The 20153-nt window shown below is 38.7% G+C and overlaps 1 protein-coding gene across 1 annotated transcript in view; it reads left to right on the top strand.

Annotated features, from left to right (window-relative positions):
• Positions 1-20153, top strand: part of TAFA5 (TAFA chemokine like family member 5) — a gene marked incomplete at both ends in the record, with an annotated part of 350083 nt that overhangs the window by 150870 nt on the left and 179060 nt on the right. The window lies entirely within an intron of this gene.

Here is a 20153-nt window from a genome sequence, read left to right as displayed (position 1 = left end):
TTCCATAGAGATGTGGGCAGTGTGTTACAGTAAATTCTGCAGAACAGATCCCGATATTAGGGAGATAAGTATATCTGCTACTTTCTTAAGGATGTAAGGTCTGGGTAATGTCACCAGAAATCTGAGGATTTTTTGGCCGGTCCTCTCCAGCTGCAAATACAGAACATTACTGGAGTTTAAATTAATGTACTTCTGTGCTTATGGTAAGTTAATGCTTTGCTAAGAGCACAGATTCATTAAAAGCTTTCCCAAACTCTTTTTGTGACATTTTCTACTGCTTGCATAGTCTTGTAAAAGTTTATTTTATTATTACTGCTGAAGTAATTCTTGCTTAGGGTTTCCTTTTCATCGAGGCTGTATTTTGTGATAAAGCTTAACCCAGAGAGTTTTGGTTTTTTAATAAATATTTCTTCATTATAGATGTTACTTGTTTAATCTGAAGTTGTGTTGTTTGGTGGGGTTTTTTATGTTCTTTTTTTTTGTTGTTGGTTGGTTTCTTCTTTGTGGGTTTGTTTTTGGTTTTTGGATTCTACCTTCCTAACTGTTATTTGGCATCTCACATGTCTTTGGTGCTTCTTCATAATCATGACATGCTATGATTCACAAGGATGGGTGCTAGAGTGTCATGTCTGTTCTATGGCCCATGTCTCTTCCTGGGGGACTGACTCTGAGTGACAAGTTCCGTGTCAAATTTTTTGGCATTCGCTTAGTGTTAAGACCAACGTACAGAACAAGGAACATGGTTGTTTTGAGAGAGATTATATGTTGTCTAAAAAAATTACAACAGTTATATGTTCATCAACATTAGTTTTGACAAGGTAGAACTGAGGCTACACTGAAAGGGTCAGTGAAAAAAATGAATTTAGTGGGGCTAGTACTACACCGTTGCAGGGACAAAGCCAGAGCAACCTGCATTTAACTAGTTGGATACTTTGGTCACTCATTTACTGATGTCTGTCTTCCAAATCTGTCTTAGTCACTAGAAAGTCAGGAACATGAACACTGAGAAGCATGAGAGAAGGTGTGGGTGAAAAAAGTAAGACTTGCAGTCATGTGAACCACGTCAGAAAATAAATTTGGGAAGATACTGTACTCCTAATCTTGTTATTGCCTGAACGAACACACATTATGAGAAGAATAGAGAAGTTAGAATACTTTAAATCTTCACTGTCTAATATATATATATGTATATATAAAAGTCCAGATCTAATTATTACAGAAAAGAGAAAGAAAAATAAGGAAAAGAATTCTAGTAGAGGAAAAAAAACTCCATAAATAGCCAGTAATCACCCAAGCCTTAGGAAATGTTTTCCACACACAAAAAAACCCAAACAAAAAAAAACCAACCAAACAAAAAAAAATCAAAGCTCCAGACAGACCAGAACAAGTTCAAACATAGCAAGTCTGACAGGTGTCAGTCCCAAGGGTATGCAAAGGTACTTGCAAAGACAGTGTGGCTTGTTACTAGCAGCAGCAATATGGGGTTTGCTGGGCTACAGGGCTGCAATGTCTAAAAGGAGGGGTAAGTCTGTAAAGGAAGCTGTGACAAAGAGAAGTAAGACTTGAGAAGGGTTGACTGGTTTTATTCTGTGGATAAGCTGTTACTCAGCTGCTCATATCCAGACTGTGTTAATGTTTGGGGAATTTAATTTTTTTTTTTAGAGTGTTTCCTATTTGCCACACCCTGGCATGAAGAATTTATTGTTTAGAAGTTGGTAGTAAAGTATCTTCATATTTATTTCTGAATTGGCATGGAACTCAGTTCAGTGATTGTTCTGGCTTCAGTTACTCCTGCTTTCTCTCAGACAGCACGGACACTTACTGCAAAACGTTCCAAACAGTTTTCACCAAAAGATGTTCTCCAAACTTGTCATGAATATTGAATTTCTCTAACTTTTTACATAGTAAAATAATCTATTTAGCCTGTTCTATCCTTTTTAAGGGTGTTACGCATAAATGCCTACATACAAGAGATGGTAAAAAATAAATAGTAGTTTTGTTAATTTAACCTAATAATTTTCAAAGCATTAACACTTACAACATATTACAATAGGAATTTGTGATTTTAGTGGGCTTTTGGTGTTCTTTCCTGTTCTTTAACAGAACACAGTGAGGTGGATTTTAGTTATAAGGACAAGGGAAAGTTCTTGCACTGAATAGCTTCAAGTATGACTAGGCAAAAGCTTTCAAGATTGGCAGAATAAGAATGTTAACAATCTCATTTTACAGCTGAGGGGACTGTGTTATAATTGGTTGCAGGAAAGTTGTCAAGCTTTGCTTTAATACATTATTTTTGGAATAACATCTTGGCTTTTCCATACTGTGAGCTTTCTCTCTGTCTGAGGTACTTCTTTAAAGCGTGTTTGTCGTCATATATTATGTGTCTGGGACAGTTGCCTGTGATTATATGATTGCTCATGAATGCTCTGCTAATGGTATTTTTCCTGAAGAAAAAATATTGACTCATTTGTTTTGAACTCCTACTCCACCCACATGTAGTAGTGTAGAATTATGTAAATTTTGTAAATGAGAAAAGTAAAGTTCTACCAAGTGTAATAATGTTTATTTAAATGTGTGTATCTCTTATTTCAGCCTGATTGATTGTTATGGAAGCCCTGTTGCACCATTTGTGAATATCTACGTTTTTATATTTGATTTTTAAATATCTTGTTCTGTAAGTGTCCTGGTTCTGGCCAGGCCAGAGTTAACCTCCCCACACAGCTGCCCAGGTGAGCTGAGTTAGCCAAGGGTTTTTTTCCATACCACCTAACATCACTTCCCCATAAGAGGGGCTGGTTGGGGAGGGGTGCTTTGTGGTATCTTCAGGGTAGTCTTGAGTTTGGCCAGGTCCTTGGGTCAGTCTTCTCATTGTGCAGTACTCTGTTACCATCAGGTTGGTAAGGTACTCTGTGTTACCACTGGGTGTAAGTGCAATTTGCCAGGGCCTGTTGTTGTCCTCCTTTCACTGTCCTCATCCTAACCCATGGAGGCTCTGTCTGTTTCTCCTCTGGGAGTGAGCAAGTGGTGTGTGGTGCTTGGGGGTGAACTACCACAGTAAGAAATTGTAACAACAGAGTATCACCAGTAGGACACCTTTTGGTTCTAATTAAACAAACTCAGTCTTACTGCTGTTTAAGAAATTTACATTTACTGTGTTTATTAACATTTAGAGCTTTGCATTTTACATTGCTATTGCTGTGCTTTTATAAAATATCTAGACTTACAAAATTTATATTTCTATTAAATCAAGACTGGCAAAAGTGTTAATTTTGGCCTATGCTACCATACTTTCTCCAGAGAAAGTTTCTGTGCTTTTACTCTGTAAGAACAGCATTATACACTGGGCATGTTAAACATGCCATTTAAAACCACCCATCTATTTGTTTCAAACTCTTTATCAATATTGTTTATTACATTGAATTTAAATCGTTACCTTATTAGAAGAGGCATAGAAAAGTTAAAAATGCTTCATTGTACACACAAACAAAAAAAAGAGAACAACAGTGTAAGAATTTCAGCAAAAGAAGATGGTGGTGGTTTCTTTTAGTACATCCCTTATTTTGTTGTAAATTCTATATAGATTATACAGTCTTTTTATTATTACTGATTTATTTTTATAAGAACAGATATGTTTGGGAAATAATGGAAAACTAGCTAGAAAGAATGAATTACAGTACTATTTCAGGAGTACAATAACATACATGCAAAGCTTAAATGAATGTGGATTTAAGCTTCAGTACAGGCAACACTTTAGGGAACTAGAATCATAGTATCATAGAATGGGTTGGGGTGGAAGGGACCTTTAAAGGTCATTCAGTCCAACCCTCCTGCAGTAAGCAGGGTCACCTTTAACTCTAAGAGGTTGCTCAGAGCTTCATCAAGCCTGACCTTGAATATCTCAGGGATGGGGCCTCCACCACCTCTCTGGACAACCTGTTCCAGTGCCTGACCAACCATTGACACTCATCCTATAGCTACATGCCCTTATAAGCAGTCCTTCCCCAGCTTTCTTGTTGGTCCCCTTCAGGTACTGGAGAAAACTACTGCAGAAAATACTGAACTCTTATCATGGCAATATTTAAAAAAAAATCCCTAAATTTGCTAAATAAAACCTCACAAGTTTGGAAATTCCTATAAACAAACTGAATGAAGAAATGCGGGGGGGGGGGGGGGGGGGAAGCTTCTGTTTTGAAACTTGTTTGGGTGTTTTGTATTGGTTTTTTTCCAACTGCTAAAATTTTCCTTTGATTCATTGCCAAGTTGAGGGTTCATATTCTTGATTTTTGGTATTTCTGTTCTTGGTATTTATGTTTTTTTACTATTTCTGCCCTTTTCATTGCAATGAAGAATTAACAATCAATGAAGAACTAGCAATCAATGAAAAACAGTTGTTTTATCTCAGTTTAGAAGTCAAAAATATTTTCAAATTGAATTGCAGACTATTTCAGAGTGATGACTTCCTATAGAATGTAGGAATTGTGATGCTTTGTTTAAAACTTGCAAGGATAAAATTTTGTCATATAAATCTCCTCCACTTAACTCTTGCATAGTTAAGAAGTTTTCTTTTATCCTAGGAAACGTCTTTCTGATATATGGCTTTAGTGCCTGAAGGGAATCAGCAGGTATGATTCACACCAGGTGATAGAGGTATGATGGAGAAGATTGCAACAGTGATTAGGGTTCTTAATTAGCAAAAATCTACAGGCTATAAATTAGTACCAGGAGAAGTCATTAAACTACTTTATTATAACTTAACAACAAGCACACCTAGTTTTAGGAAGCAAATTTAGTGTGATGATCAAAAGAATAAAGTACTTGTTTGTGAGCTGCAGTACAGGTGTGCTTCAAACATTCAAAGACAAACCAATCTTTTTCTGTTGTTATTAAAGGCTTCTCTTTATTATTCATTACATATTTTTCCTGTTCTGGTTTGCATTTGGGCTTTTTGTTTGTTTCGGGCTTTTTTGGTTTTGTTTTGTGGGTTGTTTTTTGGGGTTGTTTTTGGTTTTTTTTTTTCCCCAATGTGAATTGCCTTGGCTTTGTTTCTTCGTGAGAACAGGTGTAAGGGATTTGGAGTCAGAGACACATAGGGAATAATGCATCTTCCTAGTTTAGGTGCATTTGCACTCACTTTATGTGCAAATGTCTCCCAGTTACAGAAAAGCAAAGTACTCTTGGAAGATGGCCTTCATCAGAAAACCCAGTGGGTTTTCAATGCTCTTCTGTGTTTCTGTTACACTAGTCTTCTCTGGCTGAATTTGAAGCTAGCAGGTATTACATAGTTTGCAAAAGTCTCTGGCCTGATCTTGAGCAAATGTTTGGTCATTAGGGATCTCCAAGACCTTCAGATTTTTTTAATTACTTCAGATGCGATAATTATCCTTCTGGTTCTCTCTGTAGCACTGTCACCAGAAACGAAGTCATGTTGTGGTGCGCTGTGGCCAACAGACATTAAAATTTTCTTGGGTGTTGCTGTTGACTGATGTTTTGCCTCAGCCTAAACAGCAGGTAGAATTGTTTTTTTTCTTTTTTTCCTTGAATAGTAAACTTTCTGCATTCTTCCCACCACTTCTTTCCCTCCATTCTTTAGGAATATAAATCATCGTTTCCAATAGCTTCTCTTTTTGCTTTTCTTGTATTGAAACTGTGCTGAAATCCTCCCATCTCATCTCACTGTAGGAGATAGGTAGCTATATTAAGCGTATCCTTCCTAATCACTTCAAAATGACCTCTCTTAGTACAAGCAACTGCTGCTTTTAATGACCTTGCATCCAGCCTAGTTCAGATTCCGTGTTCATTATCCATGTGGTACAATCTATTGTTCGTGTTTTTTGATTAGAGTCTTCTTGATGGATAATATATCTAGTTTGTTGAATCTGACTCTTGAGATGAGTCAGTTTTACTCCTCCTCCCCCTCCTACTCCTCCTGACATTTCTGCATCAGAAGGAGTAATATTTTCTGACTCATTTTTTTTTAAGAGATCAAAGGGAATTCAGTCTGAGGAAACCATATCCACACGCATCAAACAGGAAACTTTCAGAATATTAGTGCAACCTACTGAATGTTTTTATGGCCTCTTACTTTCTGGCTTCTGATAGTTTCCTAGGAAGTTTTTTTCCCCTCCTCCTTTAGTTTTTGTTTCAAGAATCAGTAGATCTGAAAAGCAGACTGCTAAGGAGAATGTTCCTTTTGATTAATAAGTGAATATATTTGCTGTAGAGCCAAGAATGGAACATCTTGTAACTGTTGGCAGCAGTACTAAAAGAATAAGTATCCTCATGGAAGAGGGCAGAGCAGAACGAGAGTTTTGATCAAATGGAGAGAAGACAGTCTTAGAAAGGCTTTCAAGAGTTGTTGCATTACTGTAAACAGCTATCTATTTTCTTCTGGACATGGTCCAGTGACTGCAGGAACTTCACAAGTCATTTTCAGGCTCATATGATTTTGAAACCGGACATGTTTTATTTTTTTTTAGCTACTTGACTTCCTTTCTTCCTTTCTGGCAGAGTCGGCCTGACTTTATGCCTGATGCCAGGAATGTGGCATTCACACTTTTATAGCTCGGGAGGTTGCCACTGCGGATCTGCGGAACGCGGCTCGCGTTTCCCATTTCGAAGTGCTCGTAGTTGCACTGCTAAAGAAAACTGGAGCGTATCGTGTAAGGCATTTGGGGAAGCTGTTTTGGAGTGTTCATCCCAAGATTAACCAGTGAGAATCAAAGTCCCCACTTAAGCATCTCCCACACAGGGAAGAGAAGCACAAGACTTTCCTATTCCAACTTCTCTAGTGGCTGTGGAGATAATGGTAGGTCAGTGCTAGTCCTCCTTCTCCACTACTACTTCTCTAAAGGAGAAGCCAGGAAATTAGCTGGAGCACAGCATACTCTGGCTGTCTCCCTAGTTGTGTTATGACTGGGTGTCGTTCCTGAATGTGACAAGTAAAAGCATTTCCTTGTGTAGGCCTTGTAGTCTTGGAGCCTAGGACAGAAAACACATCCTGGCTGCATCCCATCATGGATCTGCTGCATCCAGCAGGTTTGCGATGCTGCAGAAAATCTGGCAGTCGGTGTAGATTTACAGATTTCACAATCTGCTTCTAAGAGCCAAAGACTACCATGCATGAAGGAAGCCATAATATTGAGGAAACCATTTGTTCAGGGGTTAGTTTAACAGTTTCAGCCATTTTATTCCACACACACCCCTGCCTCAAGCAATGAGAAGGAAACAAAAAACAACAAACTCTCCAAAAAAGAAAATGCATTCTGCTCAGAATTTTCCTTGAATTGAGTAGATTCTTTGCGTTCTGACTACAAAACTCATCCCTCAGACTTTGACTCACAGACATCAGTGGAATATATTTAAGCATGATTTTGGTACTCACAGACAATAGTAGAATGCATTAGTTGAACAGAAAGCCTTTTAGATTTATTAGGGGGATTCTAGAGCTTGTTTGCAGATTTCAGTGAACATCAAGAAACTTCTTCAATTTTCTGTTTTTCTGGCTGCTTTGAAAAACAGTGAATACAATCTAAGGGAAAATTGTCTCTTGGTATCTATAGTCCTGACTAACTCTGGGTCTTAGAAGGGAGTGCAGGTAATGTAGTCTGTAAGAATGTGTGTGTATTTATGTATCTTTCAGGATCTGGGCATAACTAATTTGCATAGATCATGTTATTTTAATATCTGGATGCTGTAGTAGGGTTCCTTTTTAAGATTAGTGGAAGTGATTGCCAAGGGGTTGATGCTTATTCTGTCATTGGATGATTCAAATGAAGATTTTTGCATGATAATTCCTGACAAAATATCTTCCATTATAATACTATAAAAACAGAACATTTGGGAAGAAAAGGAAACTTCATTAACTCTTCAAAAAAAACCAAACCAAAACAAAAATCTATGCACAGAAACTTTTAATAAGATGTGACAGATTCAAGAAGCAGATGATTTTTTTTGGGAATAGTTGAACATTCCTTGAAATATATATATCACAGAATCACAGAATCTTAGGGGTTGGAAGGGACCTCAAGAGATCATCGGGTCCAACCCCCCTGCCAAAGCAGGCTCCCTATCTCATATTACACAGATAGGCATCCAGACGAGACTTGAATATCTCCAGAGAAGGAGACTCAACCACCTCCCTGGGCAGCCTATTCCACTGCTCCGTCACCCTCACTGTGAAAAAGTTCTTCCGCATGTTGGTGCGGAACTTCCTATGCTCCAGCTTACAGCCATTGCCCCTAGTCCTGTCCCCACAGACCACTGAAAAGGGGCTGGCCAAATCCCCCTGCGTCCCAAGTCTAAGATATTTATAAACACTAATTAGGTCTCCCCTAAGCCTTCTTTTCTCCAGGCTGAACAGACCCAGCTTACTCAGCCTTTCCTCATATGGGAGATGTTCCAGGCCCCTAATCATCTTCGTGGCCCTTCTCTGGACTCTCTCCAGGAGATCCCTGTCTTTTTTATACCATGGAGCCCAGAACTGGACACAGTACTCCAGGTGGGGCCTGACCAACGCAGAGTAGAGGGGGAGGATCACTTCCTTCGACCTGCTGGACATACTCTTCCTGATGCATCCCAGGATCCCATTGGCTCTCTTCGCCACCAGTGCGCACTGCTGGCTCATAGCCAACCTGTCATCAACCAGGACCCCCAGGTCCTTCTCCACAGAGCTCCTTTCCAGCAGGTCATCCCCCAGCCTGTACTGATACAGTCGGTTGTTCCTCCCCAGGTGCAAGACTCTACACTTGCTCTTGTTGAACCTCATCTGGTTTCTCCCAGCCCAGCTCTCCAGCCTGTCAAGGTCTCGCTGGATGGCAGCGCAGTGTTCCTGCGTATCAGCCAATCCTCCCAGCTTTGTATCATCGGCGTACTTGCTGAGGGTGGATGCTATACCCTCATCAAGATCGTCAATGAAGATATTAAACAGGACTGGACCCAACACCGAGCCCTGGGGAACACCGCTAGTCACAGGCCTCCATTCAGATTCTACTCCACTGATCACGACCCTCTGAGCCCGGTCCGACAGCCAGTTCTCGACCCACCTCACTGTCCACTCATCTAACCCTTGTTCCCTCAGCTTCTCTATCAGGATGTCGTGGGAGACAGTATCGAAAGCTTTGCTAAAGTCAAGGTAGACGACATCCACTGCTCTCCCTCTGTCCACCCAGTTGGTGATGACATCATAGAAGGCTATGAGATTGGTCGAGCACGATTTCCCCTTGGTGAATCCATGCTGACTACTCTTCATAACCTTCTTCTCTTCCAGTTGTTTGGAGATGGCATCCAAAACAAACTGTTCCATCACCTTTCCAGGGACAGAAGTGAGGCTGACTGGCCTGTAGTTACTGGGATCCTCCTTCTTGCCTTTTTTAAAGACTGGAGTCACATTGGCTATTCTCCAATCTTCAGGCACTTCTCCTGTAGTCCAGGACCTATTGAAGATGATAGAGAGTGGCTCCGCAATCACCTCCGCCAGTTCTCTCAGCACACATGGGTGTATCCCATCTGGACCCATGGATTTGTGTGCATCCAATCCTTTGAGTCGCTCCTGGACTACCCCTACCTCAACTAGAGGTGAGCCGTTCATTCCCCAACCACTGCTACTTTCGTCTGGTATCTGTGGGTCCTGAGAAGCCTTCGGAGTAAAGACCGAGGCAAAGAAGGCATTCAGTATCTCCACCTTCTCATCATCTCCCGTTACCAAGATACCCGCCTCATTTAACAAGGGACCTACATTATCCCTGGTTATCCTTTTACTATTCACATACCTGAAAAAACTCTTTTTATTATCTTTTATGTCCCTTGCCAGCTTAATTTCTAAGCAGGCTTTAGCCCTTCTAGTTGCATCCCTGCAGGCCCTGGCAACATCCTTATATTCATCCCATGATCCCAGACCCTGTTTCCACAGTTTATAGGTCTTCTGCTTCCCTTTGAGTTTACTTAAAAGCTCCCTGCTTATCCACGCAGGTCTTCTACCTCTCCTTCCTGATTTCTTACTCAAAGGGATGCACCTATACTGTGCTTGGAAGAAGTGCTGTTTGAATGTTAGCCAGCTCTCGCAGGCTCCCATTCCTTCAAACAGAGCAGCCCAAGGGATAGCCCCTATTTGATTTCGGAGGAGATCAAAGTTAGCTCTTCCAAAATTCAGGGTAGCTGTCCTACTTTTTGGCTTGCCTCTTCCACTCAGGATCTTGAACTCGATCATTTCATGGTCACTTTGTCCTAAGCTGCCCCCGACCTTCACCTCCCTAACGAGCCCATCCTTGTTAGTGAGAACAAGGTCCAGCACCCGCCCTCTCCTCGTAGGTTCCTGCACCATCTGTATCAGGAAGTTGTCTTCCATATGCCGCAGAAATTGCCTGGACTGCATACGACTGGCCGTATTGCTTGCCCAGCAAATATCTGGGTAATTGAAATCCCCCATAATGACCAGCGCCTGCGATCTTGAGGCTACTTCCAATTGCTTGAAAAATGCACTGTCATATATACACCCCATAAATAATAATTGTGATAAATTATGTAAACATATGTTATATAATTTACAAAATTAAATACAATCATGTATAAGTACTGATTTTTATACATGTAGTAACATTAGGCATATTCCTAAATCTGTCGTCTTACTAATTTTATTTTTTGTCATTTTGTTTTGCTAAGTTTGCTGTCTGAAAACTTTTCTATGTAAGGATACCTTTTATACGTTAATCTTGAGTGATGTGTAATGACCTATGTGAAAAGCAAGGGTTATTAGTTTCTTTCTGTTGTCACATGTCAAAATAGATACTGTGTATCTATTTTGTGGAGAAACACTAGTATCTTAATACAATTTCCGTTATTGGTCTTGTAATGTCATTCAGAAGAGAAGTGACACTTCCCAGTGCAGGACTTTAAGCACAGGCCACCTTTATTAAAATTGTGAGGCAATCACAGAATCACAAGGTTGGAAAAGACCCTTAAGATCATCAAGTCCAACCGTTCCCGTCCTATGCTAAACCATATCCCTAAGTACCTCATCTACCCGTCTTTTAAACACATCCAGGGAAGGTGACTAAACGACTTCCTTTGGCAGCTTGTTCCAGCCCTGACAACTCTTTCAGTGAAAAAAAAATATTCTAACATTTTACAAATTCGGGCTCATTATCACTAACACTTCACTGATGAGGAGTTGCCTGATCTGATTTCTCTGAGCACTGTTGAAGGCTGTTTCTTCTGAGACATGAGGACTTCAGCTCCTGATCTTGGGCTACCACAGACCTGTCACTTGCATGCTGGCAGCTGTGTCTCCTCAGTTGCTGGGTCTGGGCTGCAACTGGTCCTTTTGGAGGCAGTGAGGACTGCTGTGACACTGCCAGAGCTGCAGTGTGTCCTCTTGATAGTAGGAAGGGTGTAGGATGTTGGAAGACATGTTTTCTGTGTGCTCATGTGGAAGGAAGATCCAGTTTCTGCACTGGCAGGAGCGCAGTTTCTTGTAGCAGTTTCTTGTAGTTTCCTACCTGGTGCAGTATTTCTGTGTCCTTTGGCAAATAGCAGAGAGAAGGGACCTGCTTCCCTAAGTGGCAGAACATCACTGCGTCTCCTGGCTGGCCGTCAAGGCTTGATTGTCACTGGCTTTGAGGGAAGGGGGAGAAGGGGAGGGAAAGCTTTTAGTGTTTGGGTTCACGCTGAAGTGCTTAATTTGTAGGTAGACAGGTGATGGTTCCTGCTGTGTATAAAATAATGCCCGACACTGATAAAACACATTATTAATTTCAGTTTAAAATGGCTTAGCTTCTCCATAAGACTGAAAAGAAAATTAAGGGCTGTCTAATATATATTTTCTGCAGAATGCTCATTTTATGCCTCATCTTCTGTAAACAGATCTTTTGATGTGATTTTATAATAAATTTTTATCATAAATGTTATTAGCCTTTCAGTTCTCCTTTCATACTGTTAGATATTCATAGGGTATCTAAAACATTGCTGTGTAATAAAATTAAAACTTTATGAAAAAAATACCTCCTTTGAGCAATAACAGTAAGAGTAAGGATAAAATTAAATCTTTTGTATCTGGCTGGGGAGTTGACTACACTTGTGAAAATTTAGACTTGTCTATAGCAAATGATGGCTGTGAATTGCTTTGGCATATTATCTTCTGTGGACTTACAGTGTCTTTAGTTTAATATTTATTACGCTTCATTAACTATACACAAGTTGCTAAATTATTTAATTTTCATATATGGAAGTTATCTTTGCGTAATTCTAATAATTAGGACATTTTACTTAGAACTTTGCTCTGTCTCAAAGTCAGTGAGAAGAAATTGACTGTTAATGACAAAACCTGCGACTGTTAGAAAGCTATTTAACATAGAGTGTTTTTCTTGGGCCCAAAGCAGATGTTAAAGCAAGTGAAAATAATACTACTGCTGTTCATTTGGGGTAAAACCAAATTCCTATTTTTCAAACTCATTTTGTGTCAGTAACCTTGTTTCCTTGATGTGGGAGTTACCTTCTTCTGATAACATGCCTGCTTGCAATATAAAGTGTTATAATAAAGCACAAGCTGATGTTTAAAATAGGCTGTTACAAACATGCTTTGCTTTTAGATGGATTCTGTATGTATCTGTCATACTTGTCATGAACTACTTGGACTTCTCTGAAAGAAAAGATCTCAGGGTGAAATAGCAATAATTTTAATTACTACTGAAAGCAGGGCTATTCTTGGCTCTCTTGAATATTGTTTTAATTAACCAAGTTCCACCAGTTGACACAGGATGAGTAACCTGTCATGTATCTTGTTAATAAGTACAGAAAGTAGCAGTGAGTATACAGAAACTTTTATTCTACAGTTACATGTGGGTCTGTTTTCTACTGGAGCAGACCAAGAGCAGTTTGGAATCACATTGGTTAATGAAGCTGTGAAGCAACACTGTCACCCTGAATTAGACATCAGCAAGGAGTTTCTGTGTACCAAAGGATTAGAAAATGTCAGTTATAATTGTTTGTCTTAAAATTTCACCTGAAAAATCTGGCTAGCATCTGACAGACAAAAAAACCCCCAAACCACAAACCTGGTAGAAAATAAAAAGAAAATGCCTAGACAGGTCTGAGTATTTGAGATTAATGTGCAATGCAAAAAAACCCAATAGTAATCAATAATGTGACAAAAGTGAGTATTATGATGGTTTCAATAATTCAGAAAAGTAATAACATGGAGAGAAACTTATCTTTTAACAATGAGTGATTTTCAATTTACTATTTCTCTTTAAAGCATCGTTTATTTCTACTAGCCTCCAGCTGAGTTACAGACCAAGGAGGATAAGGAGGACTGCAATTGTACCAAGTGTCCTTGCTGAGAAACTGTTTTGTCTCTTGCAGATGAGGCTGTATTAATACTCAAATAACCTTTAAAAGGCTTCTACTCTGAAATGAACAATGTTTAAACCAATGCTTTCTCATGTTTAGCATATGTAATTTTCTGCTCCTTATTGAATGATACTGATACAATTTTTAAATGCCAGGGCTTGGAATTTTTCCCATCTTTTCCAATCTAAATATTATATGCTCTTTTTTCCTCATTTTTACTTTAAAAAAACCCAAAACACCCAAACAAAACAAAACTGCTTTCCCAAAAGGAATGTCATTTTGGTTGCCCACTCTTCTGTAGTCAGGGCTTTTCATTGATAGACTCGTTCTCCAGACTCAATGGAAGAAGCGAAGCATCCAGACTGGTACTTGCCAGATGTGTTAGACATGGGAAGAAGATCAGAACAGATGTCCAGATGCAGGAGAGTGATGCTTACAAAGCATTTTGAAGAGGACAGACTTATAACAGGACCTGGAAAATCATGATGTCACTGACATTTAAATATGAGTCTGTATGCAGAAATCAAAGTATTGTTCTTCTGAATTTGTAGATGTAGTTGTTTGGCTTAGTAGTCATCCTGGCTTGATAACTATGCTGTAAAAATACCTCCCTATAAAAAGTCCTTGTTCTGATGAATAAAATGTGTCATTAGGTCCCTTAAATTGGTTTAAAATAAAAGTAATTTTTAACAAAGTAAGCCATAGAATGAGCTAACGGTAAAAAAAAACCCAAAGCTGTCATCAGCATACATTGGCTCTCAGACCTTTTAAACTGTCAGGATCACTTTTAAAAAAAACCCTTAAAGCCCAGCCCCTTGATTTTAGCTTTATCCTTCCCATAAGTCATTTATTACATAGAACTGAATTATTTATTTTTGTTTCTTTTTTTCTTTTTTCTTTTTTCTTTTTATTTTAACATGAAATACTTGATGTGATTTTCCTAGAGGGACCACTTGAAGTTTGTGGTAAGCTAATGGTTTCTTGGAATTTACTCCTTTTTTACCCTGTTGGAGTTGTAGCTGACGTTATTACATCTTCCATTAACTACTTTTAATGTACTTTCCCTTGTCTGGTCAGTCATAAATGTGAAAGAAAAACACTTTTTCCCTTCCTAGTGTGTTGAACTTACCGATTACTTTCTTCCTTTCATGTGCTATGACCTCCTTCCACCAAGTTTATTTTACAAAAACCTCTAATTCTGCTTTCTCTTGTAAAAACAATACATGGCAGTTGGTCCAATAACTTACTTAGAGATGTCATGTGTTTTTCTTATGTACTGTTTCTTTGTTCATTCTAATGCATTTTTCCCAAAAGTTTTGAAGTCACAATCAGTATGGTATTTTTAAAGGAAAAGTATGTAACTTTTTTTTAATCTGAAGGTGAAAGCTAAAATTGAAGTTCCTTCCTCCTCACACTTTTTTCCTGCTCCAGAGTCCACAGTCTCTGTGGGCCACAGTTCCTTCAGGAAATACCCACCTGCTCTGGCATGAGGGTCCACAGGCAACTGTGTGGCTATCTGCTGCTCCATGGTCCTCTCCCTGGGCTGTGGAGGGGCAACCTGCTTCACTGTGGTCCTTCCCAGGGGCTGCAGGGGAATCTCTGCTCTGGTACCTAGAGCACCTCCTCCTACTCCTCCTTCACTGATCTTGCTGTTTGCAGGGCTCTTTCTCACACATTTTTTTCTCATCTCTCTTCATGGAACTTTGGTGGTTTTGCTCTTTCCTAAATAAGTTTTCCCTGATGTGCTGGCACCTTGGCTGCCGGGCTGAGCTGTGCCCTGCAGGGGGTGGGTTGGAGCTGGCTGGAACCATCTATGACTGACATGGGGCAGCCCCCAGCCTCTCCTCACAAAGGACACCCTGCTGCCTGGGCACCAACATGCTGTTCAATGGACCAAAACTGATTTTATCCAATAGCTTAGTAAGTGATTCTTCATGTTTCCTTCTCTTCTTTCCTTCGTTCCTGATGCATGTTTGTAGGCAGTTGTCTAAGTGAAAGGTGGGTCAGTGCATTGCGTGTGATGGATGTCGGCTCCTGTGCCACTGCAGATGACAGTGGCGACTGTTGTTAAGCCAGCACAGTGATGGGATCCTCATGCTACATAGAAACCTATACAGAGTATAGCAGAGTCCTAATTTCATTCTACATTTTGTCAATTGATGGTGCTGAAAAGTTGTGTGGAAAGATCTTGGAGATCCCTCTAAACGTTAATGCTGCCTTGGAAGCTGCTGAGTCTCTCCTGCTTGTCACACTGAGGTAACACTGCTGAAAATTGAGCATCCTGATTCATAAACTTACATAAAGCCCTGACATCTCTGAAGAGAACTAATGAAATGCAATTTCAAATTGCTTTTTTATTGAAATGCAAACCAAGCATTGGCAAGAGAGAGGAAAAGAAACAAAAACCCAACAAATAAAAACGCAAAAAACAAACCAGCACAACACGAAAAAAAACATCTTTAGTCCTTGAAGTATCAATTGTCTTTTGATCCAGTCAGCTATATCTGCTTTCTCGAAGAATTGATTTTTGTCTTATGTAGAAGGACATAAGCTTGACCCTTGAGGCATATTCAGGTTGACAAAGCCCTAACACATTTCATTCAGTGGTATCTTGAGCCCATATGAGTGTGTTACATTTCTATGCAGATATATTAAAAGTTTTGGGGACTAGAAGGAGTTCAAGTAAGCACTGCAAATTGAATCTGGTGATATGGAGGTGATAAAAGTTTATCTGGAATTGAGTTAGCAGCCTGGACCTCAATTTATTGGGCAATTTAGGATGCTTTTGGCTTAGATGAACCAATGAACCAAACAAAAAAATCTTCATTTATTTCTCTTCAGTCAGTTACCAATAATTTTATTTATCTATTTTGGCAACTGCGGTGAGGGAATAATACAGTTACCAGAGTTGTAAGTAAGCCTGTCTCTTTAAAAAGAAAATGTAGATGGCTCATAATGAAAGACTACTTTTTTGTGTGCCTGCAAAATAATGAATAAATAAATGCACTCATATAGGTAATGCCAGTCTTCTGGCTACTTGCATCAGTGATTCTGTACCATCTCCCTCTTTCTTTATAGCTACTACCCTTCAGCATGGAATTAAATTTTTTTAATGACTAATGCTTTAAAAATCGTGACTGAGGAAAAAAAGAAACAACGAAAAAACATTCTCTCCATGCATCACTATTATGACAACCCAAATTTACAGGTAGCATGGTATCTGTGTGCATCCTACAACATACAATGTTCAGCTAAGAAAGTGAAGAAATCTACTGTGATCTATTTAACAATGGCTCTAGAATGAAGCTTTAGTCAAGAATGGCTGCTTGGGTTACTTTGTGTTAACAGCACAGCTATGCTTCTAGCAAGCACAAAACACTTCTCTCTCCCTGTGGTTTCCCCTTCTAATGTCAGCACTGGAAACCAACAAAATATATTTACTTTAATCAATATACACATGCAGGAAAAAAAAATTGAGAAAGTTATTAGTCAAATTTGGTATTGCAATTAAAATTCAAACTCAATTTTAATTATAGTATTTCTTTGACATTTTATTCCAATTGCTTGGGGTTTTATATCTATTCCTAATGTAGTATTTAATAATAATTTTAAAAAATAAAATAAGGGAAAATTGTTTTTTACTACACAGAAGTCTACTCCAGTTGGTCTTTGAATAAATGTATTGGTAAAGAAGTATGTTCATTATTCATGTTTCAGTAAGACTCAATGATTTCTAAAATTGAGTAACCATGGAAACACAACTGGGTAACATAAGGAAGAAAGTGCAGGGGCAAATTTACAGTTAGACTTTTAATCAAAAATTATTATGTGGATTCTTTTTTTACAGTATAATTGAGCTCTAATCTCTTACCAGTTTAATTGTGTGCAGGTATGTTATATATATAGCATATTTATGTGTGTGCATACACATATAATACATATATATGAAACATAGTTGAAATAAATATTTTATTTACGTAAAACATGTCATTCTGGGTTTTTTTTTATTCAGTAACTTCTAGCCAGAAAAAAGTAACTGGTTTGGTTTTTTATTACTATTTTTTTAAACAACTTTTTTTTGGTGTTTTTTTTGTTTGTTTGTTTGATTGATTGATTGTTTTTTTGTAAATGGGAGGTTGAGAACTCTTTCTGAGCTTTAAATTAATTTTAAAACGTAAATTTGTGGAGCGTTATGTGATCGAATACTCCAGCAGTCAGAGCATTAGGAGGATCACAGGTGGACTGTTGGAAAAAAGTGTAATAATGATACAAATGTAAGGTAAAGTCAATGTCTTGTTACTGTGTAAAGCATATGTTGTTTTTAACGTGATGCACTGCAGAACTTGTAGGGTTTTGCATAGTATTTGGCACATATTCCAGTGTCTGTCTTCTATATTGCTCGTGATTGTGAACTCAAAATATGTATTTGCAGTTAGAGAAAAGTATGCCCCAGGTATTTCTTGACTTTGCTATACATGTAATGACCTGCTGGGTAATGTTTTCTCTTCTGTATGTCATTGTGAACCTCAACATGTGATCTTCTCTTAAAGTTTTCTATCCACATCGTTGATCCTCCTCACATGGCAGAAAATGTGTTGAGTTCTGTGGGGTTAACAGCAGCAATTTAAAAAAAAAATATTCTTGCTTTTTCTCACTATCTAAAAACAGTAAGATAAAATATGTTAAGCAGTAAGGGAAGATTTTGAGCTTCTCTACTTTAAACTTTGGAATGTGCAGTTTGTGACTTTCTTTGGGCTAAGCCTGGTTTTGTTTTTCTGTCTAAATTCATCATTGGTGGTGAAGGCAGTCTTCCTTCCTGAATCTTCTTTTTTGCCCACATATCCCACAGTTGTCTTCTCCTGTCACGCAGAGGAAATAAAATAGGAAGCTAAGTCCCAAAATGTATTCTCTTGGTTCTGGTGCAACCTCTAAAATGCATCAAACGTCAAGCTATGCCCACTGTGAGCAATTCATGAAGAAATTGCCTCAACATTTTGATCACAGTCAGGCTTTTATTATAAAAGTAGCTGGCATAGAAAGACACCTTTAGAAGTGTGAAAACAAGCAACACAATGAAGTAAAAATGATAAAATTGAGCACAGCGCTGGCACAGTACAGCTGCTGTCCCTGGCAGTAACTGCTGCCTTCAACAATAGTCTGTGACTGCCAGGAAAACCCCACTCACTACGGGGAAGTAATTTCTGCTGGTTAACTTTAATTTTAATATCAAAGAAGAGTTCAAGCCAGAATCCCACGTGTGAAAAACTCTGAACTTTGACAGTTTTTGTGTGTCCATAAAATGATCTTATGAAGGGAACCCCTGGGTTTTTTTTAAAGGTTTACCTAAAGGAACATTTTATCCTCTCTGACTCCATAAATAATTTTCTGTGTATTCTGAATGAATGTTGGTGACAGAGCTTTCCAATCAGAAGAATATATCTAGAACTTTAACTGAGAAAAAAATCAAATAAGTGGACATGCAAATCCTTTGCACTATAGAGGGTGAAGTCACTTCCTCCTTCCCTGAATTTTATATGGTAGGGGAGACACCTCATTTTCTGTGGATCAGTCTGTGTTATGGCACTACAAAAGTGCGGGTACCGCCTTGTTTCCTTATTTTCCCATACTTCTCTTAGTAAGGGTTTATACACTACCGCCTTCATTTCACTGAGGGAGGAATTTAAGTCTATCAGATGTCTTTGGTTTGCAGAACTTCAGAATGCTGCCAACATACGAGTCAGCAGCTCAGTAGCTCTCTGCCTATCACTTATAAGCTGGCTCACGTGCTTTTTAGTATATGGGGGAGGCATACGTGCTGATGCAGCCCAGATCTAAACTGCCTGCTGGCTTAAAACAAGTAAGTGTCCTCCTCATTTGGATTTGGTGGTCACTATAGAACCAATTATCCATGGCTTGCCACCTTTCATGGTCATTTTTAGCTACGTGAGAAGGTACGTAACACTACCATGCTTTAAAGTAATTTCATCCCTGGCATGGGTATATGACAAAGACTACAAAAGATACGAGGTAATGGAGTATCAAGGGATTGATATTTGGGATATCAGACCTTCAGTGTTGCAGGAAATCCAAAGTTGAAATTGACAAGTGTCAGACTTTAGGAGGGGCTAGGTATTTTAGTCTTCTACCGAGCTTTTAGGAGTGAGAGCCCAAAAGCACTCATACTATCCTGAAATAAAGTTTAATCTAGAGGGTCATTTTGTGTCATGAAGGTGTCAGGATGCTTCCTACCAGAATCAATACACCAAGGAATAAATTGTTACATTACAACTCTAGAAATAAGATTTCCTTAAGATACCTTAGCTATACAAAGCTTGAACATAGATATATTGGACAGTAATTTAGATATCTTTGCAATTTTTCTTAGCCCAACCTAGGAGTTTTTCTTTCCTGTCATTGTTTTCTTCAGTTAGACTCATTGACTGAAATGTGTTCCTCCTTCCAAGCAGCTGTCAAGACAAACACCCAAGAACTGAATCTCTCATCAGTTTTCAAGCTTTGTAAACGTTAATATTTTCTAAATCTTAATTATTTACATTCCTTTTTTGAAACCTCTGTTAAATTTTAAGTTTGCTTTTTGGTGTTTGTTTTTTTTAACTCTTCCCCAATCTTACAACTGCTGTGACTCATACTTTGGGAAAATATGTGCTGTTGTGTTTTTTTTTCACTTTCCCTGGTTTTTGAATGTGTCTCCTGGAAATGTAATGAAAAGCTGTCATCACATAGTGATTCTTATACTTGCATTAACCCAATTCTTATACTTGCATTAACCACTACTTCATATTACCTGCTGA

This window comes from Gallinula chloropus (assembly GCF_964237585.1).
Source record: "Gallinula chloropus genome assembly, chromosome: 1".
NCBI classification, from domain to species: domain Eukaryota; kingdom Metazoa; phylum Chordata; class Aves; order Gruiformes; family Rallidae; genus Gallinula; species Gallinula chloropus.
The sequence above is the reverse complement of the archived record's forward strand: the minus strand, read 5'-3'. Positions and strand labels throughout refer to the sequence as shown.